General features: G+C 43.8%; 1 long non-coding RNA gene across 1 annotated transcript; it reads left to right on the forward strand.

The window, feature by feature from the left end:
* Positions 1–1552: 1552 nt before the first annotated feature.
* On the forward strand, positions 1553–4538 carry LOC311238217. The gene is made up of 6 exons (XR_014620331.1): positions 1553–1658; positions 2547–2576; positions 2748–2802; positions 3051–3135; positions 3574–3647; positions 4410–4538. It is a non-coding gene; the product is annotated as an uncharacterized lncRNA (long non-coding RNA).
* The last annotated feature ends 4568 nt before the right edge of the window (positions 4539–9106 follow it).

Here is a 9106-nt window from a genome sequence, read left to right on the forward strand (position 1 = left end):
TAGGGAGCAGCTAGCTATAGCTTAGCACAAGGGCTGGAAGCAGTATAGGGACCAGCTAGCCTATAGCTTAGCATAAGGGCTGGAAGCAGTAGGGAGCAGCTAGCTATAGCTTAGCACAAGGGCTGGAAGCAGTATAGGGACCAGCTAGCCTATAGCTTAGCACAAGGGCTGGAAGCAGTAGGGAGCAGCTAGCTATAGCTTAGCACAAGGGCTGGAAGCAGTATAGGGACCAGCTAGCTATAGCTTAGCACAAGGGCTGGAAGCAGTATAGGGACCAGCTAGCCTGCTTAGCACAAGGGCTGGAAGCAGTAGGGAGCAGCTAGCTATAGCTTAGCACAAGGGCTGGAAGCAGTATAGGGACCAGCTAGCATATAGCTTAGCACAAGGGCTGGAAGCAGTAGGGAGCAGCTAGCTATAGCTTAGCACAAGGGCTGGAAGCAGTATAGGGACCAGCTAGCTATAGCTTAGCACAAGGGCTGGAAGCAGTATAGGGACCAGCTAGTCTATAGCTTAGCACAAGGGCTGGAAGCAGTAGGGAGCAGCTAGCTATAGCTTAGCACAAGGGCTGGAAGCAGTATAGGGACCAGCTAGCCTATAGCTTAGCACAAGGGCTGGAAGCAGTAGGGAGCAGCTAGCTATATAGCTTAGCACAAGGGCTGGAAGCAGTAGGGAGCAGCTAGCTATAGCTTAGCACAAGGGCTGGAAGCAAGCAACTATAGCCTATATAGTTTAGCACAAGGACTGGAAGTAGGGAGCAGCTAGCGCTCTGTAAAAAAATTAACTCTGACGCACAGAGATCAAATTGATGAAATTGAATTGGGTGATGGTGTTGGAGGTCTGACTCCCCACCCTGACCGCCTGGGGTCTTTCACTCAGAAAGTCCAGTACCCAGGCGCTCAGGGCGGAGCTCAGACCCAGCTCGATCAGCTTGTCCACCAGTCTGGTGATGGGGACTATGGTGTTGAACGCTGAGCTGTATGAACAACAGTCTCACATAGCCCCCCTTCTGACGGTCAAGGTGAGAGAGGGTGCTGTGCAGTACCTGGGAGACCGCGTCGTCAGTGGACCTGTTTGTCCTGTATGCAAATTGCATAGGGTCCATATCACTGGGGAGGGAGGCACAAATGTGGTCCTTGACCAGCCTCTCGAAACATTTCATGACCACAGAGGTGAGTGCCACCGGTCTGTAGTAATAACTGTGAATTGAACTTGCATTGCTGCACTATAGTCCATCCGTTGCAAGTCAACGCCCCCCCCCCCCCCCCCCCCCTCCATCCATTAACTCAACTGGACTGTCACTGTAATATTTATGTACAGTTGTACAGTGTCCCCCACCCACCCCTCCTACCCAACCCCCCCACCCACCCAACCACCTCCAATGTACAGTCAGATTGGTTATTTTTGGTTGAGGTTGAAAAAGCTATGTTGATTCAATATTTAATTACAGATACCATTTCAACATTTGAAAAACTGTTGTTGAATCAATTTAGTAGATTCCCCCTCCCCTCCTCCCCCTCCCCTCCCCTTCGAGAGGGTATAGTCCTAAGCAACTCGCGAGACCTAGAAGATCTCACGGGACTTGAGGTATTCAAACACTTTGGCGCGATGGATGGTGTCTTCACTGACTGCTTGACAAATAGTCTGAGCCAAACTCCTTGGTAAGTCATTGACAATATTATGTATTATGCCATTCACATACCATAATCTTGCTGTCATCGTTTGACTACATGCTACTTTGTGAATTATTACCGTGGTGGCAACTAGTAGGCTAGAACGAAGCTTGTTAGCATTATTAGCTAACATGCTAGATGGTACTTAACTGGTAAGTGAGTTCTTATGGGAATAGTATGATTCCGTTCAGATACCATCACCGGGCTGTTATCGTTTGACTAAATGTTATCTCTGTGCCGTGGCAAATAGTTTGGAGCTTGTTTGAGCAAATAGTGATGCATATTATTATAGCTACTAACGTTAGCTAGCTAGCATGCTAGCTAACGTTATTCTGCCATTTTGTTTCGTGATTAAAATGTACGTTTTTAATAGTTACATAAGCATTGTTGTAACTAGTGTTAACAAATACTTTATTATAGTTCAATTGTGTTAAACTTGGAACACAGCCATGGCTCTATTTTATTTCGTTTTGTATGTGAGGCATTTTAGCTTGCAGTTGTTGTGTTGCATTGTGGGTCTTCAGCACAAAATAATCCCTTGCTGAGGGTAAGATGGTTTTCTGTCTGCTCAGACTCAGAATACTTAATTAACATGATCTGTGCTTCATAAAAAAACAGATATTATTTATCTGGTTTTGGTTATTTTGCACAGTAAATACTTATTCAGGCCTACCTGCAATTCAGAATTTAATCCAGCAGGGCGGCAGTGATGTTCATTCTGCCTCTTGTTATATATAAAAAATGGGGCTTTGAAAGACTGACATATTTGAACTTCTAGCTCCTGCTACTCTAAACATATATATATATATATAATATACACAGTCTTGATAAATTGCATACAAGGTTTTTTGAATATTTTGATCGTCTTCTTTTTAGAATTCGCTGGCAATCATCGCCGCTATCAAGGTGAGTTAACTAACACATTCTCAAATCATGTTTTGTTTTTACCACCAGACATGCGCTAGGTATATGGAGCTAGGTACACTTGCTACTGTAGGTTATATGGTGCTCATTGATAACTACTTTGATGGTGCTTATTTTTTCCTTATTTTGTTAATTATGTTGCTCTTTCTCTAGGAATGCCAATGTATAACTCCAGCCCCTATTACCACACTGCCATTGATTCAGCTCAGTAAGTATTATCTTTCAATTCAATATTGTCTGTCTCTCTCACCCCACTTCAAACTTCACACCTTTATCTGTGTTTTCATCTCTGTCTTTCTGTCTCTCTCACCTCGACCCCCTCCACTTCACACAACACCTACATTGCCAAAGCCTTTGTCATTTGATGACACAGCAGTGCTATGTCTGTCTCTCCCTCTATCTCCGTCTCCCTCTCTCACTGGCATAACATTTTTATTGTCGTATTCAATATTTCAGAGATTCTTCGCCAGAGGAACTTGAAGCCATTCCTGAATTACCACCAGAGACCAGCAGTTGCACGCAGGCAGAGACTGCCTGTAGCGTGAGTTGAATTTTATACACAAGTTCACTGGTGTTTATTCTTATATAAAACGTCTCTAAAGACGTATGTTTACCTTTGCATTGATTGGCGGATTTTTGACTGAAGACATTGGATCTTTCCTGCTCTCCCATCCAAGTCCCAGGTTGTAATGACGTAATCATGACACTTAGTTGATTTTGAGTAGACAATTACTCGTTGCATCTGGGCTCATAGTCATAGCCATATAGGAATGACCGCTACACCGTCGCGCCAATAGCGGCCGAGGGAGGGAGAGTTAAGCGATTTCTTTGTCATTCAGACAGATTCTCCTATCTGCACCTATCTGACACGTATAGCCACTGATGGTGGAGAAGTGCTGTCCAATTAGCCATTTTGGGGAAATTCAGGCATAAAATAATATTCTGTTGTGTGTCACTGTCAAACAATCCAATATTTCAGAGATTCTTCGCCAGTTGCGGGAAGTATGTCACCACCTGAAGACGCAGACCACCACCTGAAGCCCATGTAGAATTGTGAGTTGAATTTTATACATGATAGATCAGTGGTTCTCAAACTTTTTACACCAAGTACCACCTGAGAATGTAGCTGGCTCTCCAAGTACCACCATATGACCGGTGTTAAAATACAGTCTATTCAGCTATGCACAGTTCACGCAGGAGGCAAATGTATTCCTAATACCATTATTTATTGTTAACTTTTGTCAGACACAGCCACAATGTACAAAGGGATAGCACTAGAACTAGCAAACGCGTCCACACAACTCATACAATGCAAGGGCATTGAGAACATAATAACTAACATTCTCACATAGCAAGTGAGAAAATTAAGAACAACTGTATTTCAGCAAATGTACTTAATCTCTATCTCTCTCTCTCTCTCTCTCTCTCTCTCTCTCTCTCTCTCTCTCTCTCACACAGCAAGCAATTGTCCATAATTCTCTCTCTCTCTCTCTCTCTCACACACACACACACACACACGCACACACACACACACACACACAATTATTTTGTTACAAAAACTTAATTTCCTGCATTCTGGTGCAGGACTTTTTGAAATTTTACCCTTTAAATGCCAGTTTGTGTGATGGCATCACAAATTATTGTTAAAATAAACACACAAAGTAAAATATGTTCAATAGGATAGGAGCCCCGCATTTAGTGATCTAGGAGGCAAGTATTTTGTAATAAGATCAGATAGATAGAGCAATCACAAAATAAAGAAATGAGGCTCATCGTGCTCGCAAGCCACTGTCTAAAGTCTAATTGTGTTCTCAGAGGGATGACACTGGTGATCTACACCTCTACCAGAGGCCAGCAGCCAGAGGGGGACCCTGCTGACCACAAGGCCATCTGAATCATCCTATGCTGAATTGACATGGATGGCATCTCCCTTAAGCTGATGTGAGTATAACTTCCATGTACAAACACAAACACACCCACTCTATCTATATCTCTCTTCTAGGACATGTCATCATCATCAAACCTTTATTTAATTCTTGGGAGAACAGTAGGGTTGTAAAAAAAAGTGTAAACATCTTCAAATCATTATTAACACATCCACGCTGTAAAGGGTTATTGCCCGCCATGCTTTGACCGCCAGATCTCGCGAGTAGGGTCGAGCTGCAGACTCGGAGCCTCGGTCCAGATTGGAACTTCCGCTCGGAGCCTCGGTCCAGATTGGAACTTCCGCCCTGCCACAGGACTATTACTCCTGTGACAGGGCAATGCGCTGATTGGCGGAAAGTACGGAAGTATCTCGAAGTACGTCTGACGTATCTCGAATTACGTCTGACGTTTCTCTACGTTAGCGAACATTAAACGTTGTATTCATAAAATAATATAAATTCAGCAGCATGGGGAGGGCCGGGGGGAGGGGAGGTACAGGTAGTAGAAGACATAGAGGTACAGGTCACATAATTATAGTACAGTGGAGAAGTAAAAATAGAATAAAAAGGCAGTGGAAACAATATACAATATTATTAACTCTAATAATAACACGCCTCGCGGGCTCATTATAATACGAGAGCCGTGGGTCTGCATTGTATAGAGCGGATCCCCCGGCCGTATTCAAGCGCTGGAGCGCTTTGCGATGGATCAAACTGTATTAATATAGTAGTAATAATAGTAGTTGGCTAGTTGCGCGCTTCTGGCCACCTCCCGCAGTGCGCGCATACACACATACTGTCTGTAGCCTATACAGTACGTGCAAAATTAGTTGTCAAGAGCCAATCGCACAGGTTGCCTCATCTCATCTGGCTCTGCAAATAGATCTAGAGTCTGAATATCATATATAGCCTGCTGATGATCTCTCTCTCTCTCTCTCTCTCTCTCTCTCTCTCTCTCTCTCTCTCTCTCGTCTCAAATCCATTCTGAGAACGGAATGCAGTGCCCGCGACGAGGGTCTTGATTGATTGATTGATTGATTGATTGATTGATTGATTGAAAATTGTATTAACAGATCATGCTGGACCTACAAAACAGTACAGTACTGTTTCTCATTCCTGTACTGTTGTTTATACTCTGCTCCTGTGTTGTAACCCAACCCCCTCCAATGTACAGTAAATGACCAAGTATGGTTTTGTCAATATTCCAATGTACAGTTTTGCTTGTACAGTTGTACAGTGTCCCCCCCCCACCCCCCCCCCTCCTACCCGACCCCCCCCCCCCCCCCCCCAAGGCGAAAGTCTTTCTCTGGTCTGCATCCCCTTAACAATTGTGTGTATTGAGCTGTACTGTACTGTACCCATTCTGCAATCTGTTAATAAAATGTTCAATCAAGAATGGAGTGATTGACAGTGTCAAAGGCCTTTTGTAGGTCCAGCATGATCTGTTAATACAATTTTCAATCAATCAATCAATCAAGACCCGCGTCGCAGGCACTGCATTCCGTTCTCAGAATGGATTTGAGAAAGATCATCAGCAGGCTATATATGATATTCAGACTCTAGATCTATTTGCAGAGCCAGATGAGATGAGGCAACCTGTGCGATTGGCTCTTGACAACTAATTTTGCACGTACTGTATAGGCTACAGACAGTATGTGTGTATGCGCGCACTGCGGGAGGTGGCCAGAAGCGCGCAACTAGCCAACTACTATTATTACTACTATATTAATACAGTTTTATCCATGGCAAAGCGCTCCAGCGCTTGAATACGGCCGGGGGATCCGCTCTATACAATGCAGACCCACGGCTCTCGTATTATAATGAGCCTGCGAGGCGTGTTATTATTAGAGTTAATAATATTGTATATTGTTTCCACTGCCTTTTTATTCTATTTTTACTTCTCCACTGTACTATAATTATGTGACCTGTACCTCTATGTCTTCTACTACCTGTACCTCCCCTCCCCCCGGCCCTCCCCATGCTGCTGAATTTATATTATTTTATGAATACAACGTTTAATGTTCGCTAACGTAGAGAAACGTCAGACGTAATTCGAGATACGTCAGACGTACTTCGAGATACTTCCGTACTTTCCGCCAATCAGCGCATTGCCCTGTCACAGGAGTAATAGTCCTGTGGCAGGGCGGAAGTTCCAATCTGGACCGAGGCTCCGAGTCTGCAGCTGGACCCTATTGGATCTCGCTGTACAGCGTTATTGAGATCAATATTGAATTTTTTCGCCATGGCATTCAAAATTCATATATACACCCATGGCCGCCTAGTTATAGTTGAAAGTGGGGGTGCAAGATTCTTTTTTATTCTTTTTTTTTTATTTTATTTTTTTTACATTTAATGAACACCTGTATGTGCAATTTCCTGCAATATAGAGCCTTCAATCTTGACCAAAATAAAGCTGCTCTTTTCACTATAAAACTCAGTTTATATTGCAGTATGATAGCTATAATAATAATAACTTCACTGCGAGGGCTCTTTTAGCTAACGCTAGCTAGGCACGTATGATAGCCAATTACTATTATAATAATAATAATAATAACTTTCCCATCCTCCCAAACCCCCTCCGGCCCCGTTCACATCCGCAGCGGCAGTACCAACAACAACAACAATTAATTGACGCTATCAATAGCCCCAGTGAGCGCGGCGGCTGGCTGAATGAATGAATGAAAACTTTATTTAACAGATTGCAGAATGGGTACAATACAGTACGGCTCAATACACACAATTGTTAAGGTGATGCAGACCAGAGAAAGACGTTTGTCTTGTTTACATCAGGGTCCATACTAGCCCCTTTCGTGACTGTGCTGCACCGAGTGAATCCACAGTCACTTGCTCCTCAATGGGAAACCAACCTAGATTTACCCTGAAGGACTGGTTCTGGCCGAACCGTTCGTTATACAAGTATCACAGAGACATTACAAATGTGCTCACAGTTGCACGAGGGTTTCGGACAGAGATACGGGATGGTGCGCAGGCGCTGTGATCGATCACCCAACGGCGGAAATAATGCCGCTTTGAGCAGTTTATAAAAAAATATTAAAAATATTTATTAGCAACGCCGAGCTTTCAAACCATCCCGTATCTCTGTCCGAACATATACAGAAATAAATACAGTAAAAACATACATGACATCATGACATTTATGGCATAGGGACATACATGACATACAGGTATATACTGTAGTTGTTATGGTTTGACACCGACCCCAAACGCACGACACAAGAGAGTAGGAATTCAGAGTTGCCAAAAACAAGGACTTGTTTATTGAGACTAATTAATGAGCACAGAATAGGCAAGTCTAACAAGACAGGTACACAAGCAAGGGGGAAAATGTTCTGCTGCTCTGCAGCTTCTCCCGTGGTGGTAGTAGGGGGTAGCAGATGCTGACGTCTGAGCCGCTCTGCAGACTTCTCTCGGCAGAATCTCCGAAGTGTTGCGGGACCGAGAGAGAGAGAGGGAGCGAGTCAACAAGGGTGCAGGTGGAACGAGCAGGAGAACAGGAGAGGTGACTTGTACCCAAATACAAAAGTTATCCAAGTGAACTAATCTTCGTGTAAATACACACAGTGAGCAAAGTTCCAAAACACAATCCCAAGTGAATCTCTTCGTGTAAATACACACAGTGAGCACTGTTCCAAAACACAATCCCAAGTGAATATCTTCGGTGCAAAAATAGACACTGAGAGTGAAGTCCAAAAACAATCCAATGTGAATAATATCTTCGGTGTGAACAACACACAGTGGGAGATGTAACGTCCCAAAAATATTATCCCAGTGAGAACAACAAAAAGGCGATCGCTGGGTGAGTGACTGTCTGATAAAAAAGGTGGTAATCTTCAGTGTTATAGAAACACACGAAAACGGAATTTGATCAAGACAGTCAGTAAAAAACTCACCCAGACGTAGTGCGTAATGAGTGCTGGAACAGCAGCGGAGCGAGCGCGTCGCCACGGGGAAAAGGTGTCCAAGAGGAAGGCTTCTTGGAATATCCTGGAGGTAAAGCACAGAGAGCAAACAGCAGCAGCAGCAGGAACGGAGAATGCAAACAGAGAAATATCAAAACGATCCAACAAAACTAGAGTGGAGAAACGGGGTATAAATAATACGGGATTGATTGATTGACAAGCAGTGACAGCTGGGGAATGTGATTGAAAAGCGTGTGGACGGGAGAGAACCAATCAACGACGTCTCTGGGAAGAAGCGTGTGAATGGGGGAATGAAATGATTAACAGAAACAAATGAAAAACAGAGCGAGGTGGTTTAAAGGAACAGAGCGAGTGGGAGAGCAGCGGACCAATCATCACAGTACTTCAAGAAGCCCGTGGTGGGGAAAGAGCCAAACCTTACAGTAGTACTGTTACATTTGTGACATATACGATATGCAAATAATATACAGTACTGTTACCCAGAGATCCTAACAGAAAATATTATATATATATGATGGGGATGAGACTGTACATTAGGAGGAGGGCGGGGGGGGTGGACATTTACGGTGGCCAGTTTCGAATTGCAGTCTCCCGTAGGTGCTCTTTAAGAGCGGTTTTGAATGTGGGCAGGGGTAAAGTGGGTTTT

Source organism: Notolepis coatsorum (genome assembly GCF_963971535.1).
Source record: "Notolepis coatsorum genome assembly, chromosome: 12".
NCBI classification, from domain to species: domain Eukaryota; kingdom Metazoa; phylum Chordata; class Actinopteri; order Aulopiformes; family Paralepididae; genus Notolepis; species Notolepis coatsorum.